The sequence below is a fragment of the Schistocerca cancellata genome, chromosome 2 (assembly GCF_023864275.1).
Source record: "Schistocerca cancellata isolate TAMUIC-IGC-003103 chromosome 2, iqSchCanc2.1, whole genome shotgun sequence".
Lineage (NCBI taxonomy): Eukaryota > Metazoa > Arthropoda > Insecta > Orthoptera > Acrididae > Schistocerca > Schistocerca cancellata.
Window position 1 is genome coordinate 116,599,643 of NC_064627.1, and position 20,613 is coordinate 116,620,255.

Genomic DNA, 20,613 nt, shown 5'->3' on the forward strand with positions numbered 1-20,613 from the left:
CTAAGGAATAAACCATGTTGTCTACAGTACACTTGCACGTTGTGAACAGCACACGCTTACAGCAGAAAGACGACGTACAGAATGGCGCACCCACAGACTGCGTTGTCTTCTATATCGTTCACATCACTTGCAGCGCCATCTGTTGTTGAAAATTGTAACTACTGTAATTTCGAAAGTTTGTCCGCCTGAAAATGTACTGTTGTCCCAAGCATATTGCAACAAACGGTGTATTTCTATCGCTGCTCGTTTAGTTTTTATTGCCGTTTCAAATATACCGGTCATTTTTGAAACACCCTGTACACTCGAAAGCAAGAAAAGTGGGTCACCCCTGAATTCCAACGTGTAGGATGCACCTGAATGTATGCAACCAACATAGCATGTCTGTGTTGCACATAGTCGCAACCGTCCACAGTACAGTCGTTGTAAGATACACAATGGGTACCGCTAGAGACTACTAGAGAACACGAGTCTTTATGACAGTCTGTCCAGATGTAAAGTAACACTACGATAGTGCAGAAGAGATCAGACAGTCCTTAACGTTTGTAAACTAAACTTAATTACAATAAGTGACATTTCAAATGTTGGGGACAGCTAGTTTTGTCACATAAATTGTTCAGTAAGCCTTAGGCACAATTAAATATTTGAGACACTATATCGATTTATAAAGTTGTATGGCAATTGGAAACAAGTTCTTTGCTGTCTAAAAGGTTTACCCAACACATGCTGAACGTCGTTCAACGTTAAACGGGGAGCGGTTTCGCATCAACTCTATGTAATACTAAGCAGTTAAAAGAAAACGTGATTAACGGCGGCAACCACTCTACGGAAATCCCAACATTAACAGCGAATCACAAGTAATATCATTGTTCACATTACTCATCAACAGTTACTTGTACACGAAGTTGTACTTTAAATGGCATGACCAACGTCTTCGTTCTGGATCCAGATGCAAACCCAGAACGTAAAGCCATTGTTAACCAAGCAAATCTTTGTGCCTTATCGAGACTCGATCACTAGGCAGAAAGAGACATCAAATATTGACGTTTGCACCAGTTTCAGTTGTCAGTTCTCAACTTGAACGTAAATGACGATAATGTTTGTACGAAAGCAGGAACCCTAACATGACAATTACCTTCTTGGTAATTAACCTCGAAAGACGTTGTATAGTGTTGCACTGTCAAGGAATAAAGGATGCACATGGTTAAAATTGAAATGCCATCATGTAATGCTGGTGAGAAGGATGCGAACCCTGCACCTAATCGGATTGTTGAATAAGTACGTAAAATAAGAATGTAGATATCACAGTTTGTCACCAGTAGTGGGGTTGGAACCTTAAATGACGACTGAAGCTGTATTGCCTGACCGGGATTCGAACACGGCGCCTACCGCTGTCCAATGTAGGCCCACCATTAGCGATATGTGCGCACGTTTAACTAGAAATAAGGTGACGAAAACGTCTATGCTGACTGAGAGCCGAACGCCGCACACATGGTTATGAAGACACGTTAGTAATGAACTTCATATTCAGTAGTAGCTAGGAGTAGCATGTTTAGTTGCAAACCTTAAGACCTTACTCATCCCTAGTAACGTGTTGCCTAATATCTGCGATATCATGATGTTGTGGATTGACTGCCGTAAAGAGCAATGTTCTCTAGTAGTCGTGTATCATTGAGATGTAAATGAAGTGCCTCAGCAGAATGTAATCTCCGTCGTGCAGCACGTATTGTTTCAGAGACACTGAGTACATGTTATAAGTGCACAAAACGTGTATTATATACTAAGTATATACTATTATTTGGAGAAGCTACCACCAAACCTGTTTACTTTTACATTCCGCTTAGGTCCAAAAAATAGTTCAAATGGCTCTGAGCACTATTGGACTTAACTGCTGTTGTCATCAGTCCCCTAGAACTTAGAACTACTTAAACCAAACTAATCTAAGAACATCACACACATCCATGCCCGACGCAGGATTCGAACCTGCGACCGTAGCGGTCGCGCGGTTCCGGACTGTAGCGCCTAGAACCGCTCTCCGCTTAGTTGTCGTGGTTGAATACAGGTTTTCTTAAGGCTACATCTAATGCAGAGCGCTTACAAGAAAGTATAGTTTCCTGCGTCATGCTACTGCTAGCTAGGTGAAATATTTTGTGGTTGCTATGTTTAAAATGAATGTATTTTTGAACTTATTGTACGTCAAAAATTTGAAAAAAGCGTCAACTGTAGGTGTGCCTGCACATGTTATAGCATAATAGCTGTAGCTGCGTTAGTTTGTACTACAGACTTGGGTAGGTTAGGTGTAACTTCCGATCCTTCAAGGGGTGATAGTGGCCATGCGGCCCGGGTCTGTACTAGCCACGGCTAGTACGAGCTACGGGCCAGCCAGGCTGGCCGAGGCGAGACGCAAGTGAGCGAGGTGGCGGTGGCGTTGGTGGGCCAACAGCCCGGGACGAGCCAGCACGGCTGCGCCGCATGCCTCTTCCTCTGCCGCTCCGTTTGTGTACCTCCTCTCCAGGAATCAGTGTAAGAGCGACAAGCAGAAATACACATCAGCCTGTCTGCCGTAATGGCTCACTGGGAGAGGTCTATTCGAGGTAGAGTCAAAAAATGGTTCAAATGGCTCTGAGCACTATGGGAATTAACATCTGAGGTCATCAGTCCCCTAGAACTTAGAACTACTTAAACCTAACTACCATAAGGACATCACACACATCCATGCCCGAGACAGGATTCGAACCTGCGGTCGCGCGGTTCCAGACTGAAGCGCCTAGAACCGCTCGCCCACTCCGGCAGGCTTGTCCGCCGCTCGTGGTCTCGCGGTAGCGTTTTCGCTTCCCGAGCACGGGGTCCCGGGTTCGATTCCCGGCGGGGTCAGAGATTTTCACCTGCCTCGAGATGACTGGGTGTTTGTGTTGTCCTCATCATTTCATCATCATCCAGGAAAGTGGCGAAATTGGACTGAGCAAAGATTGGGTAATTGTACGGGCGCTGATAACCACGCAGTTGAGCGCCCCACAAACCAAACATCATCATCATCACTCCGGCCGGCCGAGGTAGAGTCGTCGCCCCAATGAGGAAGGAGGATGCCCCATCAGAGAAGCTGGCAGACGGTATGGCGTACCACATACCACTGCTAAGAGATGGTGGAGGATCTGCCTTGAAAGAGGCACCAGCAACAGGGCTCCTGGCTCAGGCAGGAAGAGAGTGATCTCACAGCAGGAAGACAGGGACCTAGTGTCGAGGAGCAGAGAAAATCCCTTTCTGAACGCGAGGCAGTTGCGGCGGGAGTCCAACTTCCCCGGCTCCAGTGACACGATTCGCCGAAGGCTGAGGGACGCTGGACTGCGTGCACGACGATCCGCCGTGAAACAAGAGCTCAGCGAAGACAGCGTTTTATACCGTCTAGCATTTGCGGAGCTCCATCTGAGGGCGTCGTGGGACAACGTCATTTTCACTGATGAGAAGGCGTTTTCCGCCAATAACGACGGTCCACGTATCGTTTACAGGCCGCAAGGGACTCGCCATCGACGCGAATATGTAACCACGACGAGAAGATGTGGCCGGCTATATGTTACCTGCTGGGGTTGGAATTCTGCAAGAGGGTCGGGAATTCTTCACAGGATAGAAGGAACTCTGGACAGCGCGCAGTATGCCCACATATTGAAAAATGTGATGCTTCAGTCAGTGCGAATGCTGTACGCAGAAGGGAACGTCACATTGCAAGAGGACCATTCTCCCATTCACAAGTCTGCATTTGTTCAGCAGCGGCTCTCCACGATTGGCGTCAACGTCATGGACTGGCAGCCACGGGCGGCTGATATGAACTCCATGGATAGCATGTGGGCTGAGGTCGCCAGAACATTAACAGAGAACTGGCCACGAAACCAACCAATTACTGCGGACGCTCTTTGGAACTGCGTCCTGGAAGCCTGGGAGGAAGTTGCTTCTTCAGGCTGTTACGTCCGACGGCTTATACATTCTATGCCAAGACGTGTGATAGAAGTACAAAACAATTAAGGATTCTGGATAAAATATTAGAGCTCTTAAAATGTTTTGTTATGTCTTCTTTTTCGTCATTTTTCCTCATTGGGAGCTAGTGCAAGATCGCGTGGCAACAGAAAAGATACAATATGGGTTACTTTTCCTTTGAGTTGCCCTTTTAATTGATGTGGGTTTCTTTTGAATATACAGTTTGTTAAATATTCTATTTTGATTTCATTTATACCCTGTCTACATACTTACAAACTAATGAGCGTAGATGGTCTCTGTCACAGTAGTTTTGATTATTTAAAATACGTCTCTCTCTTCCCTTCCACCTATGAATACACCCTCCGTCCTTCACACAATACGCCAACGATTTCATATTATGTTTACTCGCCGCGCGGGATTAGTCGAGCGGTCTGCGGCGCTGCAGTCATGGACTGTGAAGCTGGTCCCGGCGGAGGTTCGAGACCTCCCTCGGGTATGGGTGTGTATGTTTGTCCTTAGGATAATTGAGGTTAAGTAGTGCGTAAGGTTAGGGACTGATGACCTTAGCAGTTAAGTCGCATAAGATTTCACACACATTTGAATATTTGTGTTTACTCGTTATTAATATCTCTTCTATTCTCTCTCACTCTCACTCTCTCTCTCTCTCTCTCTCTCTCTCTCTCTCTCTCTGACACTATCGCCGCAAGTGCCCTTCTATTACACTCCACCAAAACTTTGTAAACAAATCTAGCCGTTTCCAATGACGCTACATTTTCTCTTTTAATTGCTGGTGTCTTTAATGTCTATGATTCCTCTCACCGCGTATGAAACCGTATTCTTTGATCTCCCCTTCCCTATAACCTATTCTTCGTTCTGAGAACAGTCTTTCCTTATCTCTCGGTCCTAAGATAAAACGAACTGTGGCACACATCTAAGTAAGCAATACTTTGCAAGCATTTCACGCTTATATTTTGCACTTCTGCACTTCTATCCATTCCCAGATCCCGCCCTCCTTTCTGTTACGCGTCCCTTTACATCTGCATCTACATCTAAATGAATACTCTGCAATTCATAATTATGTGCTTGGCAGGGGGTTCTGTGGTCTGGTGGATTAATCTTGTATTGATGTGTAAAACGTGTAGGTTCACATCTTACGTCAGGCGTTGATTTTTAACACACGCAAGTAGCTCTCCTTCACCCCTAGTAACGCCAAGTGCAGAACGCCAGTAAGCTCCGTAGTTCAATATCCGCAATAAAGATAACATCCCTTCGCTGCCGACTGGGCGTTCGTTTGAGCTTTGGCAGATGGAGAAACCCCGTAATGCAAAGACTCTGTCACCAGCAAGCCGTCGTAAACTAGAGAACGTATTTCATTTAATGAACCAATAGCCATGTAAGTTCACAAGGCTCTTACTTTATTTGAAACTGAGACGTTGAAAATTGTGGTGCTGTACTAGGATTAGAATTCGATTTCACTGTGTTCCCGAAGATTGCAAACTCTTCTAGGCGTCCTCGAAACGCACCTATCTGGTTTCGAATCCTGATCAGCACAAAATATTCATTATTTCATTTCAAGCCCTAGCATGTGCACTGCGAACTACTGGTGAAAAATAGTTGCATTTTCAACGTCTCTTCGTGCATTGTCAGCTGTAACGTGTTCGTTTCCACTCACAGCCACTTAATGAGCTTTTTATCACAACATTACAAGATCAAACGTTTCCTTACAGCCTTTCAAGTTCAAACATTCCTCTCCATCCTACTGGTGAAAACGGATTTGGGTTTGACGTTGTGTTCGTTGTGATCACCAACGACGACATGTTGTGGATTCAACTTCTAGTCAGCAGAGTATTTTCCATCACATCATTGAAAGTACAAACATGCCATTCTTAGCTACTATTCGAAAAGAATTTGATAGTTAAAGTTTCTTCATGACCACGTGTGCGGGGTTTGAATTCCATTCAGCACAGAACTTTACGTCGCCTGATGTCTAGCTAACTATGCCCCCATCTCGCTACTGGTGAACCAACAATAGCTATTTATCGTCAGTTCCTGGCTAGAAAACGACGGTGTTGGATGCTGGGTTCGAATCCCAGTCAGGCAAAAGCAATTCTATCGTCAATTAAGGTTCCAGCATTTCGCTATTGGTGAAAACATTTGATATTGAACTTCTGATTTTATGTACAGTCGTGCTCAAAAGTATGCGAACGACCTGGATTGCATTTCACCTGATTCCCATGCGACCTACATAACGCATCTGTCTAGCAGGTCCTCTAATCGCTCCTTGGTACAGTCGTATGACTATTGAAAAAGGTTCCAACAAATCACCACTAGGATACACTGCTCTGTATCGCAATAACTCAAGATGTAAAGTAATACCACGATACTACAAATATCAGGGAACTCATCACAGATAAGACTGTCCTTAAGGCTTGTAAGCTCGCATTTATTGCAATAAATAACATACCTGAAATGTTAGCACTCTCATTATTACGTCAGATAGGTAATGCACGTAGTAAGTTCGTAGTATTCATGATTTCATCTTCAAAGTAACATACCATACTTGTTATTTCACACAAAATGTCATTAAAAATTTACGATATTCAGGAGCAGCTAGTTGAGAATATGTATGAATTTCAAACGACACGACGAACTGCCTCGTTCTGCATATGGATTCAAACCCAGGTCATGCAGGCTAGGCCGCGGTATTCGTGCGGTTCTAGGCACTTCAGTCCGGCACAGTGTGACTGCTACGGTCGCAAGTTCGAATCCTGCCTTGGGCATGTATGTGATGTCCTTAGGTTAGTTAGGTTTAAGTAGTTCGAGGTTCAGTCCGCAGCTCGTGGTCGTGCGGTAGCGTTCTCGCTTCCCGCGCCCGGGTTCCAGGGTTCGATTCCCGGCGGGGTCAGGGATTTTCTCTGCCTCGTGATGACTGGGTGTTGTGTGATGTCCTTAGGTTAGTTCGGTTTAAGTAGTTCTAAGTTCTAGGGGACTGATGACCGTAGATGTTAAGTCCCATAGTGCTCAGAGCCATTTTTTGAGTTCGAGGTTCTATGGGACTGATGACCTCAGATGTTGAGTCCCACAGTGCTCAGAGGCATTTGAACCAATCATGCAGGCTAAGATTTCGTGGCTGACGGAAATTAACAGTCATTCCTGACTAGGCATAAAGAGAGTGATATACGTCGATTTTAGACAGTATCAGTTAACAAATATCAACTTTAAGTCACATAACGTAAACAATTTTAACGGTCGCGAATTCCTAACTAGCATCTATTGTCCCTGTTAATGAACTACGAGAGATGTTAAATACTGCTTCTTCACAAGTAACTTACTTGAAATCCAGTGAGGTAAAGCTTTGTGTTGGACAGGGATTCGAACCCAGAACCTAATCGGATTGTTATCGAAGCACAAACAACTTTGACATTTCGGATTTTCTCGGCAGTAGCTTGATGTATTAACTGAAATGACGAGACGAAACATTAATTTTTTTCTTCCCAGGACTCCAACCCGGCACATATCGCTGTTATATTCTAGAGAAAAGGAACGTTAAGTGTGGGTTTGTTACACCAGCAGCGACATGTGAGCATGTTTGAACTAGCAATTATATGACAAATTGTTCAGTGCTGACTAGGAATCGAACCCCACACATATCGTTGTTGACTACACACAAAGAGACGTCAGCTACCGGATTTTTCTCTACCAGCAAATAGTTCTGTGTCTCACTGGGAGTCAAAAACGATGTTTAATGCGAATTCTGGTTTGTAACAGCTTTCTCTTGAGATTACCAGAGGTCAAGTAAATCTGTTTGTGCCTCTTAAAAGTAAAAGCCTGAACCCCCGCATTGCATTTGTGATAGTTCGTTCCACCAGACCATTGTGGCCACATTTCCCAGCCCCAGGAGTGTGCTGTAATGGATGATATGCTTAGCTTACTAAACTAGTCACGGTGGAAAAAAACGCGGGTTTATTAAATGGTTAAGTAGAAGCAAGCTTCTGACGTGGAGATGATGCTATTCTCATGTCAGCAGGATGTAAAGACTCTTCAAGGCGTCATAGCCTCGATTTGAAGCCATTTTGAAATTTTCACTAATTCGGGAAATTTCTTAGTTCGAGAAAATCCATTGTGAAGTGTGAAGTTACCGGATAATTCGATTATCACCGTCATTATTACTATCATTTTCTTCATAACGCTGCTGGAACACATGTGCTTGAAGATCATTTAAGTCCTTTTGGTCATTATAGAAGTAGTTGCCCAAGAACAAGTTCTTTCCCACTCTACGGAATCCTTTTCATGTTAATATCAAACATCAGCAATTACTCGTAGATCACATTAAAACTAAAGTAATTGACGAAGGCGTTACTTGATAACGAAAACGCGCTACCTTTCTTCATTTACTTGCGCCTAGAAATGGCTGTCGAATACAGCCAAACCAAGAGCCAAGGGATCTTACTGCCTTCCAATATACGTCGCTGTCTGTTCTTCCATATGACTTGGTCGACGTGACCTGTTTCAAGTTGTGTATGACACAGAATGTTTTAGAAAATCAATTATTTTCCTTTGCAATAAACAGAAAGATTTTCATTCTAAGCTCTCCAAGTCCAAAATTTTCGCAATATTAGTTCAAATTTAATATTCGCTTCCATAATGTAAGGAAAGTATTTCACAGTTGCAAAACCCGCATCCGACTCACTGTCCTCACACTTAGTCGCTGGCCATAAATTCTAGCTCAAAGTGACGCCAGTTTAAGTAACGTAATGTAGCGAAGACTGTTTGCCAGTGCTCTTTCTCACCGGAAAATACGCGATTCACTCATTGGGCTCCATAAGTACACTGTAACAGTAATTTCTTTGTGTATGCAATGCATACGGATTGTAGAATTTAGTGGTGCTCTCTCTTCCACTTCCTTGTACAATAAGCGTGACCTAAACGGCCCCTTTATCATTACAGGCCCTGGGCGGTGCAACATCATATCGACAACAGTAATGTGCTTATACTGACAACCTCATTGTTCGTTTTACCCGGTTTTGTAATCATTTAAGTAAAACAACATGACATTGGAGTGGGAGACAATTCATCCCCATTTCCCTTGTGTGAATTTGTCAGTAAGCTTTCTGCCTTCGAACCAGCGAAATGCGGCGGAGTACGGCTGGTAAACGATTTACAAACCACGATTTAGTGCCGTTAAAACGATTTCTTTAAACATTGGCGTAGCTGAAGGAATTCAGTTTCTTCTTAAATCGTCTTATGCAGCAACGTTCACAGATATCTCAAATAGGAAAAGCTCTTTATCCAGATACGCCGGCGAGTGTGGCCGAGCGGTTCTAGGCGCTACAGTCTGGAACCGCGTGACCGCTCCGGTCGCAGGTTCGAATCCTGCCTCGGGCATGGATGTGTGTGATGTCCTTAGGTTAGTTAGGCTTAAGTAGTTCTAAGTCTAGGGGACTGATGACCTCAGATGTTAAGTCCCATAGTGCTTAGAGCCATTTGAACCATTATCCAGGTACGAAGGTTGTAAAACAAACTTCCCACACGTATACGAGTGTAATCCCTAAGGTAAGGTCTCCTAATGGACACGCAAGTGCCAACGCAGGCACAAACGAGAGATCCTTAATGTTCATGGCAAGCAGAAACTACAGTGTTGGCTGCATGGTGGCAAGGTGATAAAGAGCAAGACTATGGGTACGAAGGTCTGAGGTTCGATCCCTCACCAGTCCCACAACTTTTATATGCCGTTTTACACATATTTCCCCTGGGGCAGTGTTTGTTGATGTGAAAAATGCCGAGTTGCACTGTGGTTCGAAAGCAACGTAAAACTGTAGGTTCCCCTATTAACTGGCTAGGTAAGTCAACTCAAAGGTCGGATGAAAGCAACAGCATACCACCTCCAACAAGACCGTGCATATTAAAACACTGTGGCGTTCAAATCACTTTTCCGACTGATGACTGCTTTATTTTCTATGGTTTCCAAAACTAATGATCTTCGGGTTATTAACATTTTTGTGTTTTCATTCTGCAGCTTTGATACCAGTAAACGTAAGTAACCGGCCGAGCACTGTCACCGTTCGAGTTGTCAAGTGGTAGACGACGATGCTGTCGACGCCAGTTACAATTTTGGTCATGGCTATGTTTCAGTCGAATACCTCTATGGGTCTTTCTGCGTATTTCAAGATATACTTTTATACACTTGGTACGCTTCCAAATTGATATGTGATAGAGCTGTGTTTAGCAACATGAATCAGATATGTTTTCCGTGCAATATATCGGACAACACATCAGTGCAGCGAGATTTCGGTTATGTGTTGCGCATGGTGCAAGAAATATTTGTGTTTTGCTTGCTTCTGTGATAGGTTTCACCCCAGTGAATGCGAGCAAGCTGACGAATAGACTGTCAATAACTGGAATCACGCAATAACACACTTAAAAGTTGTATTTTTGCATTATGTATCCCGATGAAAATAACTGTAAACAGGTTATATGCCTACTTGCTTCTTATCGCGCTTCTCGATGCTTTCCTCAAAAAATTCAAATAAAAATAAAGAGAGAGAGGGAGAGAGAGAGAGAAAACAGAAATGTATTTCAAATATCAGCTCAGTGACGCCATGTTCGTCTCGTGATGTAAAGCAAGGATAGTTGATAGGTAATATCTCGTTGTACTAGCGATATGTATGGCTACGGGGTTCTTTGTTTTCTCTCTGCAACCAACTAGAACAGAATTCAGTAACAAAGTGGTAAGAACACCTACTCAGTGCGCCAATCAAACTCTCAGCCATTCTTGGTTATTTTGTTAATCGTCTGTAATGCAGTAAACATCCTTGATTATTGATTTGTAATTACTGCCATTGTTATTGTGGCACAACTTGACCAGAAGAAGGGATCGGTTAGTAGGACTTGTTCTAAGGCATCAAGGGATCACCAGTTTAGTATTGGAGGGCAGCGTGGAGGGTAAAATCATAGAGGGAGACAAGAGATGAATACACTAAGCAGATTCAGAAGGATGTAGGTTGCAGTAGGTACTGGGAGATGAAGAAGCTTGCACAGGATAGAGTAGCATGGAGAGCTGCATCAAACCGGTCTCACGACTGAAGACCACAACAACAACAACCATTGTTATTGTTATTCGTCACCCCACAACAGCTTTCCTATCACTCATTGCCGCCGATGCACGTAACGAATGGATCAGGATGAATGGAATGTGGGATGTTTCGTCACGGAGAATATACACATTTATCTCGGCGTCTTGTGTCAGGGTAATATGAAAATCTCAATAAGAAAAGACGACAATAACACCCAACTATTTCTGTCCACTTAACACCATGACGACAGACAAATTGGCGTCTCACTGTATTTTGATTATAATTCGTTAGCCCTTTTGCGACCTCATTTTAATACCTCGTGGGAACAGGCATAATATTTTGCATTTTGAACACCGAACAATAACACACAACGATAGTAGGTGGAAGGATACAATGAAAAAATCAGACTCATGGGTGTGGATCCTATTCATCATAAGAAGACTAAACAAGAGGGAAACATTACGAAAGCAATGAATACGCTGGTTATTATACATTATTTATATAGATCTGAAGATGAAAAAGCGCAGATCTCCACAGTGCCCGCATTTGCACTTTAGTTTGTCTTAATGGGCAAAATTTTTAGTTTCTTCTCTTCTGAATTATCAAATGAATTGATTATTACGTGGTACAGAATAATTAGGTAACTATGTTTCTTACAGCTACCATTCGCACCAAAATTTTTCTACATTCTCGTGCAATTCGTGAAATTCTACTTGTATCATCACAAGACTGCACATAGATGCAATCGATTTCGAGGTGCAAAGTGTTTGTTACCTTACCTTTCGTGACAGGTTGGAAAAGTTGATTTCCAAAGACTTTTTATTGTACTGAAATAATCTTTTCTCGCAAAGTAACAAGGTAAGTGTTTTATTCGTTTATATTTTGTGAGAAACTGTAATCGTGATGGAAGATTACACACCTGAATGTTTGACACAGCTGGTAGGAGAAAAGGCTGCATATTAGCGAAACCCCGCGCCTTCTCTCCGTATCCTCCTATGACACGAGCACAAGATTCTCCTCCTATAACGCTACAGAGCTGTTCCTAGCATAGCTGAGAATTAGCAACATCGTCACAAACATTTGGCTACATTGTGACAGTGCAATCACTTCCACGTATGGTACTGGACAGACTCGCTAAATTCACTTGATATTCCCTTGCCATTTGAATAACTCGTGGTATATAATCCTCACGTAAACTAAGACACTGAGACAGAAATTTCAATTTTTTGGCTAAAGAAATGCTATTCTTCACATAAGTAACAACTTTTAATATCTTTCACGATGCGTTATGAGGCTGAGCGACCAACACCATGATGAGAGTGGCGTGCTAGCAGCAGTGTGTCCGTAGACCCGTGGTACCGCCCGTGTCTCGTGTTCCAACGGTTAAGAAAATCGTCAGTTTTAACCGTGGTCGGGGCAGCGCGTGCGAGCTTTTTTTGTGTATTATTTCATGGAGTTGCGAATTCCCAGAAAAAATTCTGTAACAAAATCACAAGAAAACCTTTACACATCAAATCCTCTTGGCAGCTTGACTCAGTAAGTTGTGTTAATGGTCGTGGATCTCGGCTATCTGACTGCTAAGCTGCTATACAATACAAGCGTCTCTGAAGAAATTCGAATCGACCGTCAACGATACGAAATTCAATAATGTTATTCACTTAAGCCTCCCATGCCAGGGTGTTAAGCAAACCGCAAGAAAATACTTTCAGCTCAAAGTGTAATGGTGAAAAACGTACAATGCTGCACGACAGGTAACGCCTCTTTCCGCTGCTGAAAAGCAAATTTGGGTTTCTAGGAATACGTAACTTATTTATGAAATGCCACGTTTGCATACCTGATGAGTATGACACGCCACACCATTTAAACACAGACCCAATCGAAATATAGTGGGTAGTATTTTACTAATTCGTGCAGATAGAGGCACGCTTGTGTACTGATACTCAGTTTTGTTAAAAGAGACTTACTTTCGTCGTAAGGTTATCGTAGGTAGTTTTATTTCATTTCTTACAATACAGTGCACAGTTTTCGTAAGGATTCTTTTAGTGTTGTTAAAACAATACTAAACATGAGAGAGAAATTAATCATCAACGATATATGCGAATTCTCTGATGTTATCTATAGCAGTCTGACAATGCACATGCAGTTTATTGATTACATGCAAGTAGAAAACTTGTTCTGAGTTAATGCTGTGAAACAAGGCTGGAAGAAGAATAAAATGCCACTAGCAGACGACAGCTAATGTAGAAAATACTTTCCTGACGATTTTGGCACGATGCGCTCTCCCCATAAGTAATACAAAAGCTTCAAGACGCATCTGCTGCCTGGCCGTCTATTAAACCTGAAAAGAACAACTTCAACAGACAGCAGAACTGCGTTTTAAAGAAATGTAGTAGCGAATTTAATAGAACACGTGACGTCTTATCAACAGTGCGCAACGCTTACCGTTACGCTACTAACTGTGACGTAGCTACAGCACCACTGGAAGTGAACAACAGTTCCTCCAGAACTTCGGCATTCCACAGTGCTGTGAGATAATGAATATGGCCGGATCTAGACTTCTGAGAGACAGACAGTTACAGCATTTCTTTTGCACTGCACGATGGTTTCAACAAACAGATAGCGCAATAGAGTAGCTCAAATTGAAAGAAACACTTCCTATTTAAATTTCTGCATCCTACACTGTTGGCTGTTGTGTGTAGGTGGCAGTAACGTTATTTTATTTTGGTGATTACAAAATAGAGTCGAATGTATGCACTGTGTAGCCAAGGCAGCTAGTTCATGGCGATTCGGTCAACCAAGTAAATGATGATGATGTTTGGTTTGTGGGGCGCTCAACTGCGTGGTTATCAGCGCCCGTACAAATACCCAGTCTTTGCTCAGTCCAATTTCGCCACTTTCCTGGATGATGATGAAATGATGAAGACAATACAAACACCCAGTCATCTCGAGGCAGGTGAAAATCCCTGACCCCGCCGGGAATCGAACCCGGGACCCCGTGCTCGGGAAGCGAGAACGCTACCGCGAGACCACGAGCGGCGGACGAAACCAAGTAAATGAATGTACTGAACATCCTGCAAACCACTACAGGGAGCCTGTGTGTCAGAATTCTCATGTTGTGTGCCGCAACGGTGTTGTGATAGAGAAATGAGTCGTAGAGAATAGGGTTTTGGTGGTCTGTTGGACTGATGATAGTTTCATATGATGTTGGTCTCGGTTCGATTCCAACTTCTGCCGATATTCTTTGATAGGGAGAGGCAGAATGTATTCTCTTCTGGCTACGCCAAGTGAAGAAGGTATAATGGCATTGTGGCCTGAAAATCACATTAAACATGATATTCCTTCTCTACCAAGTAGACGTTAGGTGGAACCACAATAAAGTAAGGAGTGGCGACATCTAGAAACTCTATCCTTTCTTATACTAGTTATTTATTTCTAGTGGCGAAACAAACTCTGTGAATGGTCACAGGACACTTATTCCGTCTTTTATTTGAGCTTCCGTATGTCGATAAAATTGGTTCTGAATTGGGAATGCAACTCAGACCGCCCTTAACGCGGAATTTGATCCCTTCGTGACAATACAGCTCGACTACAACTTGTTTTCAAAACTGCAGATTCCTCAACATCTCCACATGTTGCGCATGAATGGGTTGGAATCCTGGCCCAGCACTAAACTTTTCACTATGTATTATCAAGCTCTAGCATGAGAACACGTATCTGATGGTGGGTAATAATTTTTATTTTTAATGCATTTTCATTCGTTGTCAACACCAACGATATCTGACGTTTTTGACTCCCAGTGAGACACAGAACTATTTGCGAGATCACTGGAAGTTCAAGGATGTTATTCGGAGCTGCTGGTGGAGAAAAATTCGGTAGCTGACGCCTCTTTGTGTGTAGTCAACAACGATATGTGTGGGGTTCGATTCCTAGTCAGCACTGAACAGTTTGACATAATATTTCTAGTTCAAAAATGCTCACTTGTCGCTGCTGGTGTAACAAACCCATACTTAACGTTCCTTTTCTCTAGAATATAACTGCGATATATGCCGGGTTGGAGTCCTGGGAAGGAAAAAATTAATGTTTCGTCTCGTCATTTCAGTTAATACATCAAGCTACTGCCGAGAAAATCCGAAATGTCAAGGTTGTTTGTGCTTCGATAACAACCCGATTAGGTTCTGGGTTCGAATCCCTGTCCAACACAAAGCTTTACCTCACTGCATTTCAAGTAAGTTACTTGTGAAGAGGCAGTATTTAACATCTCTCGTAATTCGTTAACAGGGACAATAGATGCTTGGTAGGAATTCGCGACCGTTAAAATTGTTTACGTTATGTGAATTAAAGTTGATATTTGTTAACTGATACCGTCTAAAATCGAGGTATATCACTCTCTTTATGCCTAGTCAGGAATGACTGTTAATTTCCGTCAGTCACGAAATCTTAGTTTGCATGACCTGGGTTTGAATTCATATGCAGAACGAGTCGGTTCGTCGTGTCATTTGAAGTTCATACATATTCTCAACTAGCTGCTCGTGCATAACGTAAAATTTTAATGATATTTTGTGTGAAATAACAAGTATGGTATGTTACTTTGAAGAGGACGAATACGACGAACTTGCTACGTGCATTACGTATCTGACGTAATAATGAGATTGGTAACATTTCAGGTATGTCAGTTATTGCAATAAATGCGAGCTTACAAGCCTTAAGGACAGTCTTATCTGTGATGAGGTGTTCCCTGATATTTTTAGGATCGTGGTATTACTTTACATCCTGAGCTATTGCGATACTGAGCAGTGTTTTCTAGTGGTTACTTGTTGGAACCATTTTCAATAGTCAAACCACTGTATCAAGAAGTGATTAGAGGACCTGCCAGACAGCTGCGTAATGGGGGTTGCATGGGAATCAGGCGAAATGCAACCCAGGTCGTTCGTATACTTTTGAGAATGACTGTACTTCGTTAACAATCCGATTAGGTGCTGGGTTCGCATCCCTGTCACAAGCTTTAGATGATGATATTTCAATTGTAAACATGAGCATACCTTTTTTCCTTGTGAATGACACAATATTAAATGTCGTTGAGGGTAGTTCCCAGGACGATAACTGTTATGACAGGATTCCCAGTTCACTACAAACATTTTCGTCATTTATTTTCAGGATCTGAACTGATAATTGATACTGGTGCTAACGTTTATACTTCACGTCTCCTTATGCCTAGTGATCCGGTCTCAATAAGGCACAAACAAAGCTTAGCTTAGTTAGCAATGGCTATAGGTGCTGGGTTTGAATCCAGGTCCAGAACGACGACGTTGGTCACGTCATTTAAAGTTCAAATTTGTGTACACGTAGCTGTTGATGTGTTACGAGAACAATGATATTACTGGTGGTTCGATATTAGTGTTGAGATTTCCTTAGAGTGCTTGTTGCCGTTAATAGCGTTTTTCTACTTGTTCGTCCCATATCCAGTTTCCAGAGCCACTCGCCGTTGAGCGACCTTCAGCATGTGGATGGAATACCTTTTAGAGAGAGAAAAACTTTTTTTCCAATTGCCGTACAGCTTTGTAACTCCATATATTGTCTCAAGTATTTAACTTTGACTAAGGATTACTGTACGATATAGGTAAAATAATCCGTTTTCTCAGAACTTTTGGAATGTCACTTGTTGTAATTAGGGTTAGTTTATGAGTGGTATGGGGTGTCTCATAGCTAAGAACGTGTTTTCTAATATGTTTTGTATGACGATATTAGTTGACACTTAGACTGACAGCCATAAAGACCTTTGGTCTCTTAGTAGTCTCTTGCAGTACCCATTGTGTGTAATCAAACGACTGTACCCCACGGGTTCTGGTGTTTAGAGGACCTGCAACACAGCTACGCTATGTTCGTTGTATTTGGCAGTGACCCACTTTTTTTGCTGTCACGTGTACATGTTGACAATTATTGAACCATATGAAATAAAATCGCCATAACGTCTGAACGGTTTGCGTTAGGGCGTTCAAACTGCCTTGGTGACTGGCTGCGGTGCATGATGGAAATTAGTATGTGGGTTATTCGATAATTAAAGAGACAAATTGGTCCAGAAAAAAAGCGTTTATTTTTACAAAACAATTTTCCTACTTTTCTACATAATCCCCTTGAACATTTATGAACTTGTTCCAACGATCTACAAGCTTTATTTATTCCGACTACAAAGGAATCTTTATCTTGATGTTTCAACCAATTTCCCACAAACATTTTTAACGTCATCGTTGTCCTGGAACCTCTTCCCACGTAATGCCTCCTACGATGCACCAAACAAATAGAAATCACTGGGTGATAAATCAGAACTCTAACGGGGATGAGGCAGTACTTCCCAACACATTTTGGCGATGGTTTCACTGATTTGTTGAGCAATATGAGTATGTGCGTCATGTTGCTGGAGACTCACATCTCTCGTCTGAGATCCACGACGTCTCTCTCTAATGGCTGGCTTCACCTTGTTTAAAAGCAAATTCGAGTAGCATTGACTGTTCATTATACGCTGCTCTTCGAGATTATCACAAAAAAACTGGACCGTCTCCATCGAAAAACACCGTCAACATGACTTTTCCTGCTGATGCTTGGGTTTTGAATTTTTTCTTGACAGGTGAGTTGGTCTGCTTCACTCCTTGTCTTGTCTTTTGGACTCTGCCTCATAATAGTGAGCCCACATTTCATTACAAGTTAAAATTTTGTTGAGGTAGTGAGCACCTTTCTTTCATAACGTCCCTTTAGCTATATGCACACTCTCAACCTTGTTTCCTTGTGTAGTCACGTCAACTCTTTGGGACACATCTTGCACATGTTTTGTGATTCTTCAGCTTGCAGCAGATGTTATGAACTGTACCAGTACTCACTTGTACCTTATCAAACTATCATTTCCACAGTCACATGGTGGTCGGCATGAATAATGTCATCAATTCGATATTCAAGCGAGGAAGTTTAAACGACAACATGTCGGCCAGAACGGTGTTCGTCAGTCACTGAGTCGCGACCATTTTTGAACTCCTCTACCCACTTGTAAAAAATTGCACGAATCACACAACCGTCACCATAAACTTTAGACACTCTACAGTATATATTCACTGGTTTCTCGCCTTCAGCAAGTAAAAAACGAATAACAGAACGTTGTTCAACTACTGCGGACGTTTCAAGCGGACTCATCACCTTGAAATAAATTTTTGAGATTATGAACAAAACAATGTTGATACATCAGCTGATCATGGCTCATCCCAGTGATTCCAACTTAAAGCCATAAATGTTCCAAACCTTCTGCACTAACAGGTTTTTCCACAGACCAATTTGTCTCTTTAATTACTAAATAACCCTCGTATGCGCATGGTTTGTTTTAGCGACGAGCCCCACATACATTTGGATGGGTTTGTAAAATTGGCCATTTTTGGAACTGAGAATCCACATTTCGCTATCGAGAGTTCTCTTCGCTCTCATCGGGTGACTGTGTGGTGTGCAATGTTCAGTCAAGGAATAATCCGTTCGATATTCCTTGATGGCACGGTGACTACCGAACGGTACGTAAAGTTTTGAAAGTTGATTTCAACTCCGTTATCCAAAGTGACCCTGGTTTCGAAAGACTTTGTCCATGCAAGACAGATCTCGACCCCATCGAAGCAGGAGAGTGCTTTATGTCTTTAGGAGCACTCTGGGTACCACATTCGTTCTGGTGTACCCAGAGTCTACCGGCATGGGACTCGATTGGACGCCATATTCTCCGGATGTGAACACATGCGACTTTTTTTGTGGTACTATATTAAAGACAAGGTGTACAGCAATAACCCCAAAACAATTTCTGAGCTGAAAACAGTCATTCAGGATGTCATCGATGTTCTGACATTTCAGCGGGTCACTCAGAATTTCGCTATATGTCTGCGCTGCATCATTGCCAATGATGACAGGCATATCGAACATGTCATAACTTAAATTCGAATATCTGTAGTGAAGCTTACATGTTGAACAAGATGTGTGCACTCTGTAGTTTGTAACTAATTTACGTTTTTTTTCGTTTCATTCAACAATTGTCTCTGTGTATGTTCCAGCATGTGTTTTCGGTATTTTTCCATATTTTAGTTCGGTAAATTATTAAGTATTTATACCTCCTTTTTCTTAGTTCCTTTTAGGACTAACGTTTCACTTCTGCACAGTTGTGTGCCTTGGGCGTTCATTTCAGTGACTTCTTTATGATTTTCACTTTAGTACCATGTCTCCAACAAATGACTCCAGTGATTAAACAAGAATAATTTCTTTTCACAACGTTTTTCTAACAAGCGCCTGTTCTTACTTATACAGTAAAAGAGTACGATTTAAAGTAGCATTTTGTCTGGGTGTTTGCATCTTCAACGATTCTGTGGTGAGGAGTGTTCCCTCTTCTCGGTATTTACCGAGAGACTGCGCAACTTCTACCGCCTGGAGAGGTCTGCCTCTTCGTGTGGAATCCTACAGGATTATACACTAATCTGCAGGGCTCACTCGCTCAAATGCTGCCGCGGATGTCAATCTGCCTGTCCTGAGGATACACGCGTCGTAGAAACTCCAGATGCTGACAGAAACGCGAAAGTGGTGTATACAGACGTGAATTCTGATCGAAATGAAAACGATTAAAAGTACTGAGTTCAGCCAGAAAACATCAAGGAGGTGCTAATCTCGCGGAGCGTTGTCTATGAATGATACAGGAACACGCACTGAAGTACGAATTACAAAGGACAGCTGAAGTACACAACTATAAGGGACTAACGATTTAGCCATTGTAGTGTTTAGGATCTCGAAGCCAGGTTTCCTCCTGTTCACTACCTTTTCTGCGATGATGGTAAATTTTGTTTGTCATTGACCTTTGGTTTCATGACCATACCACCACCCATAATTTGTACCTGTAAACAACAGTCATAATTTACTCTCACTAATGAAACTATCTACCGGTACAGCAATTGCAGAGGAAATGAACAGGAGCAAAGTAAGAAGCTTTTCTTTGTCATTGGTTTTCCGATTGGATTGATGCGGCCCGCCACGGATTCCATTCCTGCGACAATCTCTTCATGTCAGAGGAACACTTGCAACCTACGTCCTCAATTATTTGCTGGATGTATTCCAATCTCTGTCTTGCTCTACAGTTTTTGCCCTCTGCTTCCCCTCTAGTATCATGGAAGTCATTCCTTCATGTCTTAACAGACGTCCTATCTTCCTGTCCCTTCTCCTTATCAGTGTTTTCCACGTATTCCTTTCCTCTCCGATTCTGCGCAGAACCTCCTCATTCCATAACTTAGCAACCCACCTAATTTTTGGTCTTCGTCTGTAGCACCACAACTCAAATTCTTAGATTCTCTTCCTTCCAGATTTCCCATAGTCCATGTTTCATTACCATACAACGCTGTGATCCAAATGTACATTCGCAGACATTTCCTCCTCAAATCAAGGCTTATGTTTGATACTTGTAGAGTACTCTCTTGGCCAGGGATGCCCTTTTTGCCAGCGCTTGTCTTTGATGTCCTCCTTGCTCCATCCGTCATTGGTTGTTTTACTGCATATGTAGTATAATGCCTTAACCTCG